The sequence below is a fragment of the Papaver somniferum genome, chromosome 4, assembly GCF_003573695.1.
Source record: "Papaver somniferum cultivar HN1 chromosome 4, ASM357369v1, whole genome shotgun sequence".
Lineage (NCBI taxonomy): Eukaryota > Viridiplantae > Streptophyta > Magnoliopsida > Ranunculales > Papaveraceae > Papaver > Papaver somniferum.
Window position 1 is genome coordinate 160,573,246 of NC_039361.1, and position 15,419 is coordinate 160,588,664.

The window sequence follows — 15,419 nt, forward strand, 5'->3', positions numbered from 1 at the left end:
TGTGATAAGAGTGTAAAGTGTATCTACACATGTGTAAAGAAAGATCTGAAGTTATGACTACTAATCACCAAGAGATAGTTTCTCAGGCTAAGAACCAAGGTCGAAATCTAGCTAGCTGTCCGGACTTTACGAGAATTGTGAATGAGTTGGAGGTATTTCACAATTGCTCGCGTTGTACATCAATGGCATACACCCTCCTTGCTTATTACAATGAAACAACAAAAGATGACTATTTACATGACTCTTATTTACATTTACTACTCTCTTTTTATTTTTGGAACAAGAGAGGATGGAATTGATAAATACTTGATTTTTTTTTTTTTTTTTTTTTTTTTTTTTTTTTTTTTTTTTTTTTTTTTTTTTTTTTTTTTTTTTTTTTTTTTTTTTTTTTTTTTTTTTTTTTTTTTTTTTTTTTTTTTTTTTTTTTTTTTTTTTTTTAGAACAAGGAAACACTTTTGATACATATACAAAAGGAAACAAAAATTACATGACACTTTGCAAGAGGTAGCCCTTTTTGATGCACCCAGTTAAATTCGATGGTTGTCTTTCTTAATGTAACCTCCACCTTCTATCCCAACCAACCAAAGAACAAGCTAGTCAAGTTTCGTTCAGTATTCTAAAGTGATTGACAATCGTGACTTCCTATCAAACACCTTGAAGATCGAGGCTATACATGTATTGGTAGATCGTGCGCGTGCAAATTTCTTATCACTATGTGAATTGTGCTAGAATCAGGGTGCCTAAATATCTAGACTAAGACTCCTAAAAATTACATATTTGCACAAGAGTCAACATTTCAAGGTAAATGAGCTCCATTTTTTTTTTTTTTTTTTAAAAAGAAAATAAAATTTGGTTTTTGAATGGGAGAAAAGTTTTGGTTTTTGAAATTGGGAGCAAGCCCACTGTTGGTCCTCTAATGGAATGGGAGGAAGGCTGCGGCCCACGAAACACTAAGTTTTAATTTTGAAAGTTTAATTTGGCCCAGTTGGTTGAGGCCCGACGTTTGTTTTAAAACTTTGGTTTCGAGGTCCACTCTTGAGTGGAAACAAGCCCACAATCGGTTACAAGCTCAGCTGGGTTTAAACCCAGAGTCCAAAATACAAGTCCAATGAAAGAATTTAAACAAGCCCACAAATTAAACAAACAAGCCCACAAAAATTAATTACAAACCCAACAGAAAATAAAAAGCCCAAAAATTGGCTTTAATATTACAAGCCCACAATTCGGGTTCTCTGAATGGGTTTACCTTTTTAGCACATCCCAGCTGCTCTGATATTGTTGCAAGAACCCAGTTGGGCTTTGGTTCTTTTCCTTGGTGGCGTCCCAGCAGAGGAAAAACAGGTTCAGAACAGCAGGTCCAACAGCAAATGAAGTGAAGCAGATGCAGATGCAAATGCTATGCAGTGAAATGCAAAAATAGCTAATAAAACTACAAGAAAAACACAGCACCAATCCCCGGCAGCGGCGCCAAAAACTTGGTGTGGTTAGAAAAGACACACAAAAGACTTGCAAGTATACAAGGCCAAGTTTTAGTATAGAGAGTAAGCAAGGGATCAGTCCACAGGGATTAGGAGTGCATAAATAAGTTAAACTATGCTGGCAGATGATGTAAAACAAGATGCAAGACCACAATGTTATAGTGGCAGTGAAACAAAGAGGGAAAATGGCATGAACCAAGGATGTGAGCCAAGGGAAGGGGAGACAGTGCACTGATTTCAGTGCACAGCAAGCTGTAAATTGCACAAAAACTAAACAAAGCAGCAAGGAAAATTTAACTAAGCAATAAGAAAAACAGATTCAGAGTTGCAAGTGACTGTGAAAACAAATTGTGGGTTAAGCTAAGGCCTTGAATCCACCCTTGTGACCTATCCAGACAATGTAATTCTAGGTTGAATTCCTAATGGAACTAAGTGACAGCTAAGGTCAACTTATGATCCTAAGCATACAAATGGAATGGAAAGAGAATTAGCTTGCTATGAGCACTAATTTCTCCCATTGCTCAATCAAAACAATGCACTAAGGCTCTAACCTAGCATTCCACTATCATACAGTGCACTGAGGTTTCATCTAAACCTCAGCTGCAACAATTTAGCTCATGCTCAACATATAAACAACATTAACATTCATCATACAAGATAATTCAAACACACTAGAAATGGTGAACAAATACAATTGAAATTACTGAATTTGAAATTAAACAAGAGGTAACAGTAGAGAGCACTGGCTAGTCCAGGCCCCTAAGGTGGTGCTCTGGCTAATCCAGGCATACCCTCTACAACACCCAAAGTCCCCTATTTATACATTCAGTTGAAACCCCAAAATTCCCCCAAATCAGCAAAATTAGGGTTTGTAAAAATTACAAATTAACCTCACCTAATTCTCTGAATTCACTCAGTAGCTCTCACCCACGCTTCCACTTCATACATACAATCATTAAAACATAAAATCCCCAAAAATCTAAAATTATGGTTTTATCAAAAATTGAATTAGCCCTTACCTAATCTCTGAAAACTCTTGAGTGTGTCGACCCATGCTTCCTTATGGTCTCCTGATGCTTCCCACACCTTTAATTGCGTTTCTAGCTCACTAATTTCATCAACCCCTAAAACTAGGGTTTCAGTGGGAAGAATAGGTTGAGGGGTTGATGTAATGAGTGGCTAGGGGATAGGAGAATGATGGAGTGTAGTGGTGGCGGTATAGGCAGAGCAGGTGGTGGTGATGGCGGGGTCAGAGCAGGTGGAGAAGGTGGTGGTGGTTCTGCACAGGGTATGGAGGAGGAGAGGTCGATGGAAGAAGGGGAAGGGGATGTTTGGTAGGGGTATATGGCTCGGATGTTATGGTGTTGAGCGGTTTCAGCGAGGGAAGATGTTATGCGATCTTCGCCGTAGGATGAGAAGATGGTAGGTAGATCTGACGGCGATGCGGAGGCAAGCGATGAGCGACCGTCGGATAAAGGGATACAACGAAACGAACGGCACTTGGTGGAGTTAGGTACTGTAGTGTAAAGCGGAGATATCAAACTTTGATGCACAGCAAGGGAACGACCGTAGGATGCTTCTGAGAACTGTTCTGACGGCTGAAAACGCAAGCGGATATGGATTTGGGTTTTAGGATTTTGGGTATAGAATATGGGTTTGAGAAATGAGTTTGGGCTTGGGAAATCTTGAGCCCACTTCTTCTTTAAGAACAAATCTTCCTTCTTGAGCCCATTTCTAGTCTTTTGGGTTTATGCGCACCATTCTTCGCGGCTTCCTTGCGTAATTTATTCCGGCTTTTCACTACTTTTCTGCTCCGCAAATCATCCAGACTTTATTTGGTACCTAAAAATGCAAAATTAATTAAGAAAAATATTTATTCTTGAAAACAATGAAAATACAGAATATGGGATAAAATGTAGAATTAATGCACAAAAGATGAGTTAAATGCCAACAAAAAGGGATAAATATATACATTATTTGGCACTCATCACCCAACTGTCTTTGTACCCTCATAACATCTGTCCTCCATCACCGGGTAACCCGTAAACGCGATCCTTAGGGACGCGAGGAAACATCTTCAGCGGGTCGTGCATGTGGTCCCCTTTCTTCTTCTTTGGAACATCTATCTTCTTACCATCGGTCTTATCTTGGTTTTGAGCGTCTCCTCCTTGAACTTGTTCTTGAACTTCTCATATATCTTCATAAACTTGCTTCTCACTTTCTTCTTCATCACTTTCATCCTCACCTTCTTCTTGATCACTTTCATCCTCACCTTCTTCTTCATCACTTTCACTCTCATCACTTTCTTCTGCACCACCTTCCTTTCCACCACTTTCTTCCTCATTAACTTCCTCATCACTTTGTTCCTCGGCAACCTCTCTATCACCACCTTCTTGTTCAGTAAGTGTATCGGAATCAGATACTCTGTGTGTTGGTTGCTCTGATTGAGGTGGTGGGACATTGATGCTGATCCCTTTGGATTTATTCCCCGTGGCCCTTAGGTGGGAAGCATTCAAATTTTGGTCTTCTTTTCGACGAGGTCCCAAAGGCTTAGGAGAAGCAAGGTCATGTTTCCTCTTATATTTCTTTTTGGCTTGGTGTTTGAGGGTGAAAACGGTTTCTGCTGATTTCGGTAATTTCGTGTGAGTGGGTGAGAAACGAGTCTAAACCCTAAACAATGTATTGCAAGGGAGTACTTTAGATTCGAGAGACCAATTTGTATAAATCCGGCCTAAACTAAGAAATGGCCGTTCCAGACTTGCTTCAGTCATAAAGAGGAGGAGAAGGGTTGGTTTTGGGGAGGGAAGCGAAGAGAGTGTTGAGACCAGAATAGTCGGTTCTGGAAGAGTAGTTGTTTGACTTGTATCAGAAAGTGAAAGCTAACAGATGGGAAAGCTAACAAGTGATTTCTGAGTGTTGTATGTTCCTGACCGGAAACTTATTGTTCGGTGGAAATAGGTAAGACCTATTTATACAAGTCGAAGTGAAACGTACTCTTGTCTCGTAAGAAATGGAAAACGAATGAGTAATTGGGAGGAGGTGGTAACCGGTAACGCCTGGAATTGATGTTCCATAATGAAGGAAAGCGTTTCACCATTACTCCCAGTATTTACTAACCGCCTCATCCTTATGACACTGTCTTGTAACGGGCGTAGTGTACGCCGCATGCTGTAAACCGCCAAACCAATACCCAATGAGCATCCCCCAGTTTGTGACATGTGTTGATGTCTCAAGTATTTTTATGGAAAAGACGTAGCATGTTGCTGGTGTTTGGCAAGTTGAGCTTGGGAGTCTTGCCGGCTCGGTGGTGACCTTCGACGGTCGAGATTTTGCATGTTGAGAGGATGGATAGCCGTTGATTATTGCAAACCTTAGTTTGGTAGCCAGCGGCCTGAAAGCGTGGCCGGCATGGATTTAACATGGTTAGGAATGACCAAGCTAGGATTTTGGCATAGTTTAGGCGCGGCCAAAAACTAGGGTTTTGGCATTGTTTGGGCGCGACCAAAATCAGGGCTTGGCGTCGGGCCAAAGGTTTCCATGCGTTAGCTGGTGACATTGGACGGCTAAGATTTGTATCTTAGATGGAAGAGTGGCCGTCGATTGTTGCTACTCTTCGTTTTGGCAACCAATGGTCGTGTAGGAGAGGCTGGCATAGCTTTGGCACAGAGGTGCGGCTGGCATGCCTTGGCACGGAGGTGCGGCTGGCACGGCATGCCATTGGCACATGTGTCATGGTAGGCATGCCTTAGCGCGGAAAGTTGGCTGGAACGACATGCCATTGACACATGTGGTATGGTTGGCATGCCTTGGTGCGGAAAGGTGGCTGGAACGACATACATTGGCACATGCGGCATGGTTGGCATGCCTTGGCGTGGTTTAGGCGCGGCCAAAACTAGAGTTTTGGCATTGGGCCAAAGATTACCATGCGTTGGTTGGTGACCTTGGATGGCGAAGATATGCATCTCAGATGGAAGGGTGGTCATTGATTATCGCAAACCCTCGTTTTGGCAGCCAGCGTCGTGCATGGATTTGGCATGTGTTAGGAGCGGCCAGGCTAGGCATGGTTTAGGCGCGGCCAAAGCTAGGGTTTTGGCGTAGTTTGGGCGCGGCCAAAATTAGGGTTTTGGCGTTGGGCCAAAGGTTACCATGCGTTGGCTGGAGACCTTGGACGGATAAGATCTGCATATCAGATGTAAGGGAGGCCGTTGAATATCGCAACCCTTCGTTTTGGCAGCCAGCGTCGTGCATGGCTTTGGCATGTGTTAGGCGCGGCCAGCTAGGCATGGTTTAGGCGCGGCCAAAACTAGACGTGGCTGGCATGGTTTGCCATTGGCACGGTGGTGCGGCTGGCATGCCTTGGCACAGAGACGTGGCTGGCATGGTTTTCCATTGACACGATGATGCGGCTGGCATGGTTGGCATGCCTTGGCGCGAAGACGTGGCTGCCATGGTTTTCCATTGGCACGGTGATGCGGCTGGCATGATTGGCATGCCTTGGCGCAGAAACGTGGCTGGCATGGTTGGCATGCCTTGGCGTGGAGACGTGGCTGGCATGGTTTTCCATTGGCACGGTGATGAGGCTGACATGGTTGGCATGCCTTGGCGCGGAGACGTGGCTGGCATGGTTTGCCATTGGCACGGTGATGCGGCTGGCATGGTTGGCATGCCTTGGCGCGGAGACGTGGCCGGCATGGTTTGACATTGGCACGGTAGCATGAGAATTAGGGTTTGGTATACATGATGTCGTTCAATGCTAAGGGTTCTGCCGTGGAACATGACACATGTAAAAAAATGTACCCTGGTAATTCTTACGTAGGCATGCTGATTGGTTCAATAAGTGCGCTAATGGTCATAGTAACTTCATGTCAGATGTACGGTTTTACGATTTTAACCCTAATCTAAAAACCACCATCAATATTAAGTCCCCTGCTTAGCTCGGAACGGGAGCTTTGTTGCGAGGTAAGCATAAGATGGTGACGGGAAATGACGAAATCAAAATGGCAAGGCGTGGGAAATTGATCAAGAAGACCCAGCTAAACTTTTTCGAGAGGTAAGGAGAGTTCATGATTCTCGTGTTTTGCGGCCTTGCATAGATTCTATTTGTGGCGTAGACCGTGAAGTGAGATGTAGACCGTCGGCTTGGTCTGGTCACGCGTCGTCTTGGATGGGCTAGGGAACGCTGAGGTACTGGCTCGGTGTGGCGTGGGCGCTGGCGCGGCCTGGTGTGGGCGTTGACTGCTCGGCACGGTGATGGATTAGGATGGCGCGGATTATTTGCACTGTCGGCTTGCTACTGCGGGCCCGTTTGCCTCTTTTCTTGTATAGCTCGGTAAGGAAGTATTTTCCTTATTCAAATTCCGAAAGTGTTATGCCCATAAAAGGGGGTGTTACTCCTTCTCCTCATGTTAAGTTGCCGGTTTTGCTTTCAAGTCCCGGTGCTGGTGGCAGAGGAGCAACAACACAGGCAAGTGTGTCTTAGACACGTACTTCTACGTTTTCTCATCAAACCCTAATTATCTCGCATGGCCAGGCATGAGGCTTTTCCTTATATTTGCTGGTATAATAGGGTTCGAATTAAAATCTGATGTCACTCCTTAATTTGCGGCAAGTAGAAGGCTTTCGTTTTCGGGACTTCATCGCTCTGCTGGATATAAGAGATGATATTGAATCCTTCGTTCGCACAGGTCGTCCTGAAATCGTGCCCATCCTCTTTACAAGTATCGTATCGTGTTTTCTCCTAGTTTCCCATTTTGTCTTCTTTCTTATGTAAGTTGCTGGTATAGACAGGGTGAAAACTTACCCCCCCTCTCTGGTTTTGCAGCACATAATGGGATCTTCTGGTGACAACCGTACCTCTAATTATCCGGAGAGAAACTTTGGAATCGGCGAAAACCAGTTTTCTTCCCATTAAGAAGCATTGGATAGAATTGAATCTATGTTCCGTGAAGCCGGCGAAATTGTTCGGGACATACCTTCTACATATCTAGGTGAAGTATGGGTGCGCGTTCAGACCTTCTTGGCTTCGGTGATCATGGAGGAGGAATCAGAAGGTGACGAAGCATTCCAGTGCGTTGAGAGGCTTCAGTGTAACAAAACTTCTTTACGGCCCAATGCTAGGGCGAGACGGTTAGCTTCTTAGTGGAAACGACGGAAGACTGAGCTTGCGAAACTTTTAGGGGAAAACCAATGTAGCTTCCACGTCCAGGATGGTGTCACAATCCTTGATTTTGATGCCGACGAATCGGGAAATCCTCCTCGAAAGGTCGCTGAGAAGGCTTTCGAGGAAGGTGATGCTGCTGTGGTTGATTAAACTGAAACAGCTTTCGGAGTAGACGACGAAACTGTTGTCGGTGACATTGGGAGAATCATGGTGTCATATGTTGGGTTGGCTGTTGAAGCAGACGTCGGGAAGGAGACGGATGTTGTTTCTGCTGAGACGATTTCTGGGTGGGATGTTGAGGTTGCTACTGTTGATGCAGCTTTAGGATGGAACCTTTGCTGCCCGAGAGATTGTTGGGGAAAGTGCTTAAAAGAGTTCTGAGCGAAACATTGGCAGTTCACGCATCCAATTTTGATGACTAGCTTCTCCCTTTTATTGTTTCTATTTGTTGCGTACTCGTCTCGATGCTTTGCAGATTCAGTTTTATCTTTTTTGTATCCGTGGCGGAGTTAGGGTTTCGCCAATTAACATCCCACATTATTCCCTTCAAAGCTTTGAATAGATAAAGTATTTTCTGGCATGATTTCGGATTTTCTGTTTGTGATCTGATGGTTAATGGTTTCTCGGTGATTTGGGATTTATTTGGTATGTGTTTTTTTTCTCTGAGATTCGGAAGACTCATTTGGAAGGGAAGATATGCTTTAAATGAAAACGAAACCCTTACAAAAAATGCAAATGGTGCATTCATCTCGGGGAATACAAATATTGAGTGGAAAGAGAAATAGCTGAAGAAAATACTAAAGGAAGAGTGCTGGAAGAGAAAGTGGTACAACACTTTAGGCGTTAAAAGGATTGAGCCATCGCGAGTGAACTACCATGCCCTCCAGCTTGTCAGTGTTGATGAGCTTGCAATAACCACCCAGAAGGATGTCTGCCACCAGATACGGTTCGTCTTCTTTTTCTTTAGGTAAATCGGTTCGAACGGCTATCTTCACCATCATATTCCCGACTTGAAACGAGGTCGCTTTGACTACCATATCTTCGATTTGAAACGAGTTTGGGGTTGTGTGACCGCTTGAATCTTGGTCTCGCCAGTTTCGACTGCAGCTTCCAAATTCTTGGCAAAGCGCTTGAATGGCCCGGCACCCCACTCACACCCCTTGACAGCGTCCGTGCTGGTAATCGTATTGAGTACCCATGACGGGATAAGAGAAGAAATGACTGGTTGTAGAGAAGATCGTTTGACCAGACTTACTTGCCTTAAGAATCTATTAGTCAGCGCCAACAGGCTTTCTCCGGGCGATCGAGTTCCGTTGGCAAGTCGTTGACACGGCAGCGGGTTGGACGGCTTGTTGGAGATCCTTTCAGGTGTCGACATTGGCAGAGGAGATGTTCCCAGCTTCGCTTTGTTGTCGAATACCCACGAGCGCCCCAAGATCATGTCGTAACTTAGTTTTTTGACAATGTGGAACTTTCCATGCGTTATAGCGTCTCCCATTTTGATCTCGAGGTTAACGTAGTCGTATGCATTCAGGGCTTCCCCTCCCGGGTTCTTGATTACGGACGGGGAATAGGTAGCCTCTTGCTTCAAATTTCCCGCAGCTTTCAGAGTCTTGAAGGTATCGATGTTGAAGTCAGAAGCCGCGTCGATTAGTGTGTTACCGAATTCAATGCCTCTTAAATAGGCCATGGTCAGCAGTCCCCAGTCGTGCTTTTCAGTATTGCTTCTTGAGAGGGATTGAGCTCTTGGCGCGACTTCCGTAGTAGGAAAAAGTCGTTTGCCCGACACGACATGATTAAGAGCCTTGAAGATATCTTGACACTGCGCGTTGGAAATGTAGAGAACATGCTGCATCATGGATTGTACAGTCTCGTGCATGGAGTCCCCAGAGACCCCGCAATTCCTTACCGGAAGTGGATCTCTATGCACTCCATCGTTCCCCATCTGAAGTTCTCCTGCTTCCATATTTTCTTCGAAGATATGCTTTAGTCTATTGCAATCACTGGTTGGGTGATGAGCAAATCTGTGGTAATGGCAGTATTTGGGGTTTGCCATCTCGGCCTCGGTCGGTGGGCGTCTGGGAGATGGTAGTTTGATAACATCATCTTGAATCCACGCTTCTAAGATTTCGATCACCTCCTCAATGGGAAATGGAAAATCCTAAGTATTTCTTTCAGCTTCGTGATGACATAAGGGAGCTTTAGCGGCGACCCTTCGTGGCGGAGTCGCTCGTCGTGCTGGTGCCATGCGTTTAGGCTGCTGGTCCGCAGCTGGGGCCTTCCTCTTTCCTCCCTCGTCTACTACGCTCACAAAGGAGGGACCGGCGTTGTACTGCTTGTTAACGAGACGTCTACTCCCGCGAGTTTCGCGCACGTCTTAGTCTCTGGTTGGTCTAGCTCTTTCTAATAACGCTGGTGCTGTCGTGGATGATTGCTTGGCAGCTTCATGGAGTTCAGAGAATGTCTGGAAACGTAGGTTCTCTAGCAAGGCACGGTAAATGGGTGCCATACCGTTGATGCAGGCATTCACCAACTGTTTCTCGGCCACGTTCGGGTCATGACAGTCTAGTGCTTGAACCTTGAATCTCTTGAAAAAAATCATTTGGGTGTTAGTTGTCTCGTTGGTACATCCTTCCTAGGTCCGAGAAAGTAACTTGCTCAGACACGAAGAAGTACTTCTTGTAAAATGCGGTAACCATGTCACCCCAGTTGGGGATGCTGTTTGGCGTGATGATGTTGTATCACGTGTATGCTCTTCCGGTCAGCGATTTCGAAAACTCCCTCAGACGAAGAACGTGATTGTATTCGTGTTCGCCTAGGGACTCCAGAAATCGAGAGATATGTTCCCGTGCATTCCCGATGCCATCTACAAAGTGAATTGAGGGGAAGAGTATCCTCTTGGAAGAGGAATTCTTTGTATTTCAGGTGGATAAGGGGGTTGATGCTGATGCATGTTTATTTCATCACTTTTGACTTGATTTCGAAGAAGTTGCTCCAAGTCCTCCCGTGTGACAAAATTGGATGGCTGATTTCTTTCTAATGGGGTTGATAGACACATTTTTGTGTCCAATTTGTCTCGATTCTATATATTGTTAGGGCTCATTTTTGTACTTATTATGGTGTTCTATTTATTTGTAGGTATTTTTGGCCAATAAAAATTTTTGGAAAAAATTGGCTCGAAAAGTTGTCGGAAAGCACCCGGAGGACACTTGCTATTCGGTCCCCCGGTTTGGATAAGGGGCACCCCCAGGACACCCCATAAGGCAGATGCTAAAGGCACCCCAACTCTGGTTAGGGGGTATCCCTGTTCTTCCCTATTTGAACAGAAAATTGGCGGGAAATATTTGGCACTTTTGGCAATCTTGATTTGAAGGAGTTTGAGGTCGATTAAACCTCTGATTTTCATAGGATAGACTCCTTATGGGTCTAGGAATCTGATATGGGTGTTGAAATCGATTAGACTGGGCTCAATCGACGGATTTTTATCACAACAGAAAATATGGAAAGTCACGTGTGTGACCTGTTTTAGGGAATTTTAGAGAGATTAAAGTGCTGTAAACCTTCCCAAAGATTTGTATCTATCTAAGGAAGAGTTTAGAATAAAAAAGAAAGCTCAGAAACGCGTAGAAATTCTAAAACAAGAAATTGCCGCAACTTTTCCGTGAAGAGAAGGAAAGAGATTTTGGAAGATTTGGGAGAGATTTAATCGATGTTTTTGATATAAATAGATTGCTTGGGTCGTATAGAAGGGGTGTCGAGAGTTTTGGGACCTGAGGAGAGCCAGAGAAGAAGAAATCAGAGTTTTATCAAACTCTGTTTCTGCTGCTGCTGCTGCTGAAGAGGAAGAACACGAAGAACATTGACGCACAAGCAACTGTCGCAGAAAACTGTCGTTGTTCAACATCAAAAGATAAGTAACGTTTATATACAACAGTAATCATTGTTCCTCTTTGTACCATAGATCTGTAACACTTTTACGGTGTTGCAAATCAGCTGCTTTACACCTTTCACTATTTTAATCAACTTTTGAGCAACAAACATGTATTTTGAGCAAGTGATTAATATGAGGAGCTAAACCCCATTGTTGAGGCGATAGAGGAAGCTATTTTTCCAACAAAAAGTGGTATATTCTTATTTATTTATTTATCGCAATTATTTTTATGATTGTTTTGCCTTGAGTGAAAATTGTTTGAATGATTCTTGTTAAGCAATTGTTATTTCTTTTGATAGAGCATGCTTGGACCTAGGTTTTTGATGTTATATGCTTCGGATTTACACTTGTTATTTTGAGAATCTACTTGTTGCAATAGTTTAGAATCAAATTGAACGAAAAAAATTGCATGAATATAAATATTGGATTAAATCAATTTGAATTTGGAAAATAGTGGAATCTTAGCCTTAGTGTTCTTTTAATATTGATATCAACTTTGATTGAGTTTGTTATAATTTTTAGTGAGTTTTCTATTTTAATATTTGAATTTAAGTCTAATTAATATCCTTCACAAGTCTGAGAATCAAACCACTTTTACCACTATCTATAAATCACATCACTTTTACCAATTTAAGTCTAATTAATATGCTTGATGCTGATGCATGTTTATTTCATCACTTTTGACTCGATTTCGAAGAAGTTGCTCCAAGTCCTCCCGTGTGACAAAATTGGATGGATGATTTCTTTCTAATGGGGTTCTGGCACGAACCTCTTCGTCCGTGGAGATGCGCTCTGCTGAGGTGCCGACGCCAGGGATGTTGGAGGCGTTTCCCATCGGCTCTGGATGGCGTGATTCCTGTGGTAGCCCTTTTGTCAGGGCTTTGAGGAAGATGATTACTTCTTTCTGGGTCGAGACCATGCCCGTCTAGGCTCTAGCAAGAACCTCCTGTCGTTCCATCAAATCAGCGATGATGATATAGGGTCGGCTCCCTATGGGTCCTCCGGTTTCTCGTCCCGTTTGTGGGGTAACTGGAGCCCTAGTGGCCGTTGAAGGCGCCATGATTGACGAAGCATTGGGGGTGGTAGCGGCAACTCTGACCCTGGTGACTAGCGGTGTAACGCCTGAAGGAGCACTTTCGGCGCCGCTAGGATTAGCAGGTTGCGCAGAAATATTAGAAGCGGCAGCGGCTCTGGCCATGGTGATTGGTGGTGTAACACCCGAAGGAGTGCTTTCAGTGCTGCCGGGATTAATAGGTGGTGTAGCGATGCCGCTGGAAGGAGTGTTAATACCAGGGACAGATTCCACGTTGGTGTTCTCAGAGCTTGCAGCTGATCCGGATCTGAGTTCCACCATGTTGAAGTTAGAATTGAAAGGTGACGCTGAAAATTGGAAATTGATATTGGAACCGAAAGATTGACCTCCCACTGTGGTCTCCAATTGTTTGAGGATGAAAACAGTTTCTGCTGATTTCAGTAATTTTGAGTGAGTGGGTGAGAAACGAGTTTAAACCCTAAACAATGTGCTGCAAGGGAGTACTTTAGATTCGAGAGATCGATCTGTACAAATCCGTCCTAAACCAAGAAATGGCCGTTCCAGACTTGATTCGGTCACAAAGAGGAGGATAAGGGTTGGTTTTGGGGAGGGAAGCGAAGAGAGTGTTGAGACCAGAATAGTCGGTTCTGGAAGAGTAGTTGTTTGACTTGTATCAGGAGTGAAAGCTAACAGATGGGAAAGCTAACAAGTGATTTCTGAGTGTTCTATGTTCTTGACCGAAAACTTGTTGTTCGGTGGAAATAGGTAAGACCTATTTATACAAGTCGAAGTGAAACGTACTCTGGTCTCGTAAGAAATGGAAAACTGATGAGTAAATGGGAGGAGGTGGTAACTGGTAGCGCCTGGAATTGATGTTCCATAATGAAGGAAAGCGTTTCACCATTACTCCCCCCATTTACTAACCACCTCATCCTTATGACACTGTCTTGTAACGGGTGTAGTGTACACCGCTCGCTGTAAACCGCCAAACCAATACCCAATGAGCATCCCCCAGTTTGTGACATGTGTTGATGTCTCGAGTATTTTTGTGGAAAACACGTAGCATGTTGCTTCTGTTTGGCAAGTTGAGATTGGGAGTTTTGCCGGCTCGGCGGTGACCTTCGACGGTCGATATTTTGCATCTTGAGAGGATGGATAACCGTTGATTATTGCAAACCTTCGTTTGGTAGCCAGCGGCATGAAAGCGTGGACGGCATGGATTTAACATGGTTAGGCATGACCAATCTAGGATTTTGGCATAGTTTAGGCGCGGCTAAAAACTAGGGTTTTGGCATTGTTTGGGCGCGACCAAAATCAGGGCTTGGAGTCGGGCCAAAGGTTTCCATGCTTTAGCTGGCGACTTTGGACGGCTAAGATCTGTATTTAGATGGAAGGGTGGCTGTCGATTGTTTCCACCCTTGGTTTTGGCAACCAATGGTCGTGTAGGAGAGGCTGGCATGGCTTTGGCACATAGGTGCGGCTGGCATGGTTGGCATGCCTTGGCGCGAAGGTGTGGCTGGCACGTCATTCCATTGGCACATGTGGCATGGTAGGCATGCCTTGGCACGGAAAGGTGGCTGGCACGGCATGCCATTGGCACATGTGGCATGGTTGGCATGCCTTGGCACGGAAAGGTGGCTGGCACGGCATGCCATTGGCACATGCGGCATGGTTGGCATGCCTTGGCGTGGTTTAGGCGCGACCAAAACTAGGGTTTTGGCGTTGGGCCAAAGGTTACCATGCGTTGGTTGGTGACCTTGGACGGCTAAGATCTGCATCTCAGATGGAAGGGTGGCCGTTGATTATCGCAACCCCTCGTTTTGGCAGCCAATGTCGTGCATGGCTTTGGCATGTATTAGGCGCGGCCAAAGGTTACCATGCGTTTGTTGGTGACCTTGGACGACTAAGATCTGCATCTCAGAAAGAAGGATGGCCGCTGATTATCGCAACCCCTCAGTTTGGCAGTCAACATCGTGCATGGCTTTGGCATGTGTTAGGCGCGGCCAGGCTAGGCATGGTTTAGGCGCTTCCAAAACTAGGATTTTGGCATAGTTTGGGCGCGGCCAAAATTAGGGTTTTGGCGTTGGGAAAAAGGTTACCATGCGTCGGCTGGTGACCTTTGACGGCTAAGATCTGCATCTCAGATGGAAGGGTGTCCGTTGATTATCGCAACCCTTCGTTTTGGCATCCAGTGTCGTGCATGGCTTTGGCATATGTTAGGCGAGGCCAGGATAAGCATGGTTTATGCGCGGCAAAAACTAGGGTTTTGGCATAGTTTGGGTGCGGCCAAAATTAGGGTTTTGGCGTTGGGCCAAAGGTTACCATGCGCCGGATGGCGACCTTGGACGGCTAAGATCTGCATCTCAGATGGAAGGGTGGTCGTTGATCGTTGCAACCCTTCGTTTTGGCAGCCGTGAAGGAAAGGCCGGCATGGCATGGTTGGCATGCCTTGGCGCGGGGACGTGGCTGGCATGGTTTGCCATTGACACGGTGGTGCGGCTGGCATGGTTTGCCATTGGCACGGTGACGTGGCTGGCATGGTTTGCCATTGGCACGGTGGTGCCGCTGGCATGCCTTGGCGCGGAGACGTGGCTGGCATGGTTTTCCATTGGAACGGTGGTGCGACTGGCATGATTGGCATGCCTTGGCGCGGGGACGTGGCTGGCATGGTTCTTCATTGGCACGGTGGTGCGTCTGGCATGGTTGGCATGCCTTAGCACGGAGACGTGGCTGGAAGGGTTTGCCATTGGCACGATGATGCGGCTGGCATGGTTGGCATGCCTTGGCGCGGAGACGTGGCTGACATGGTTTGCCATT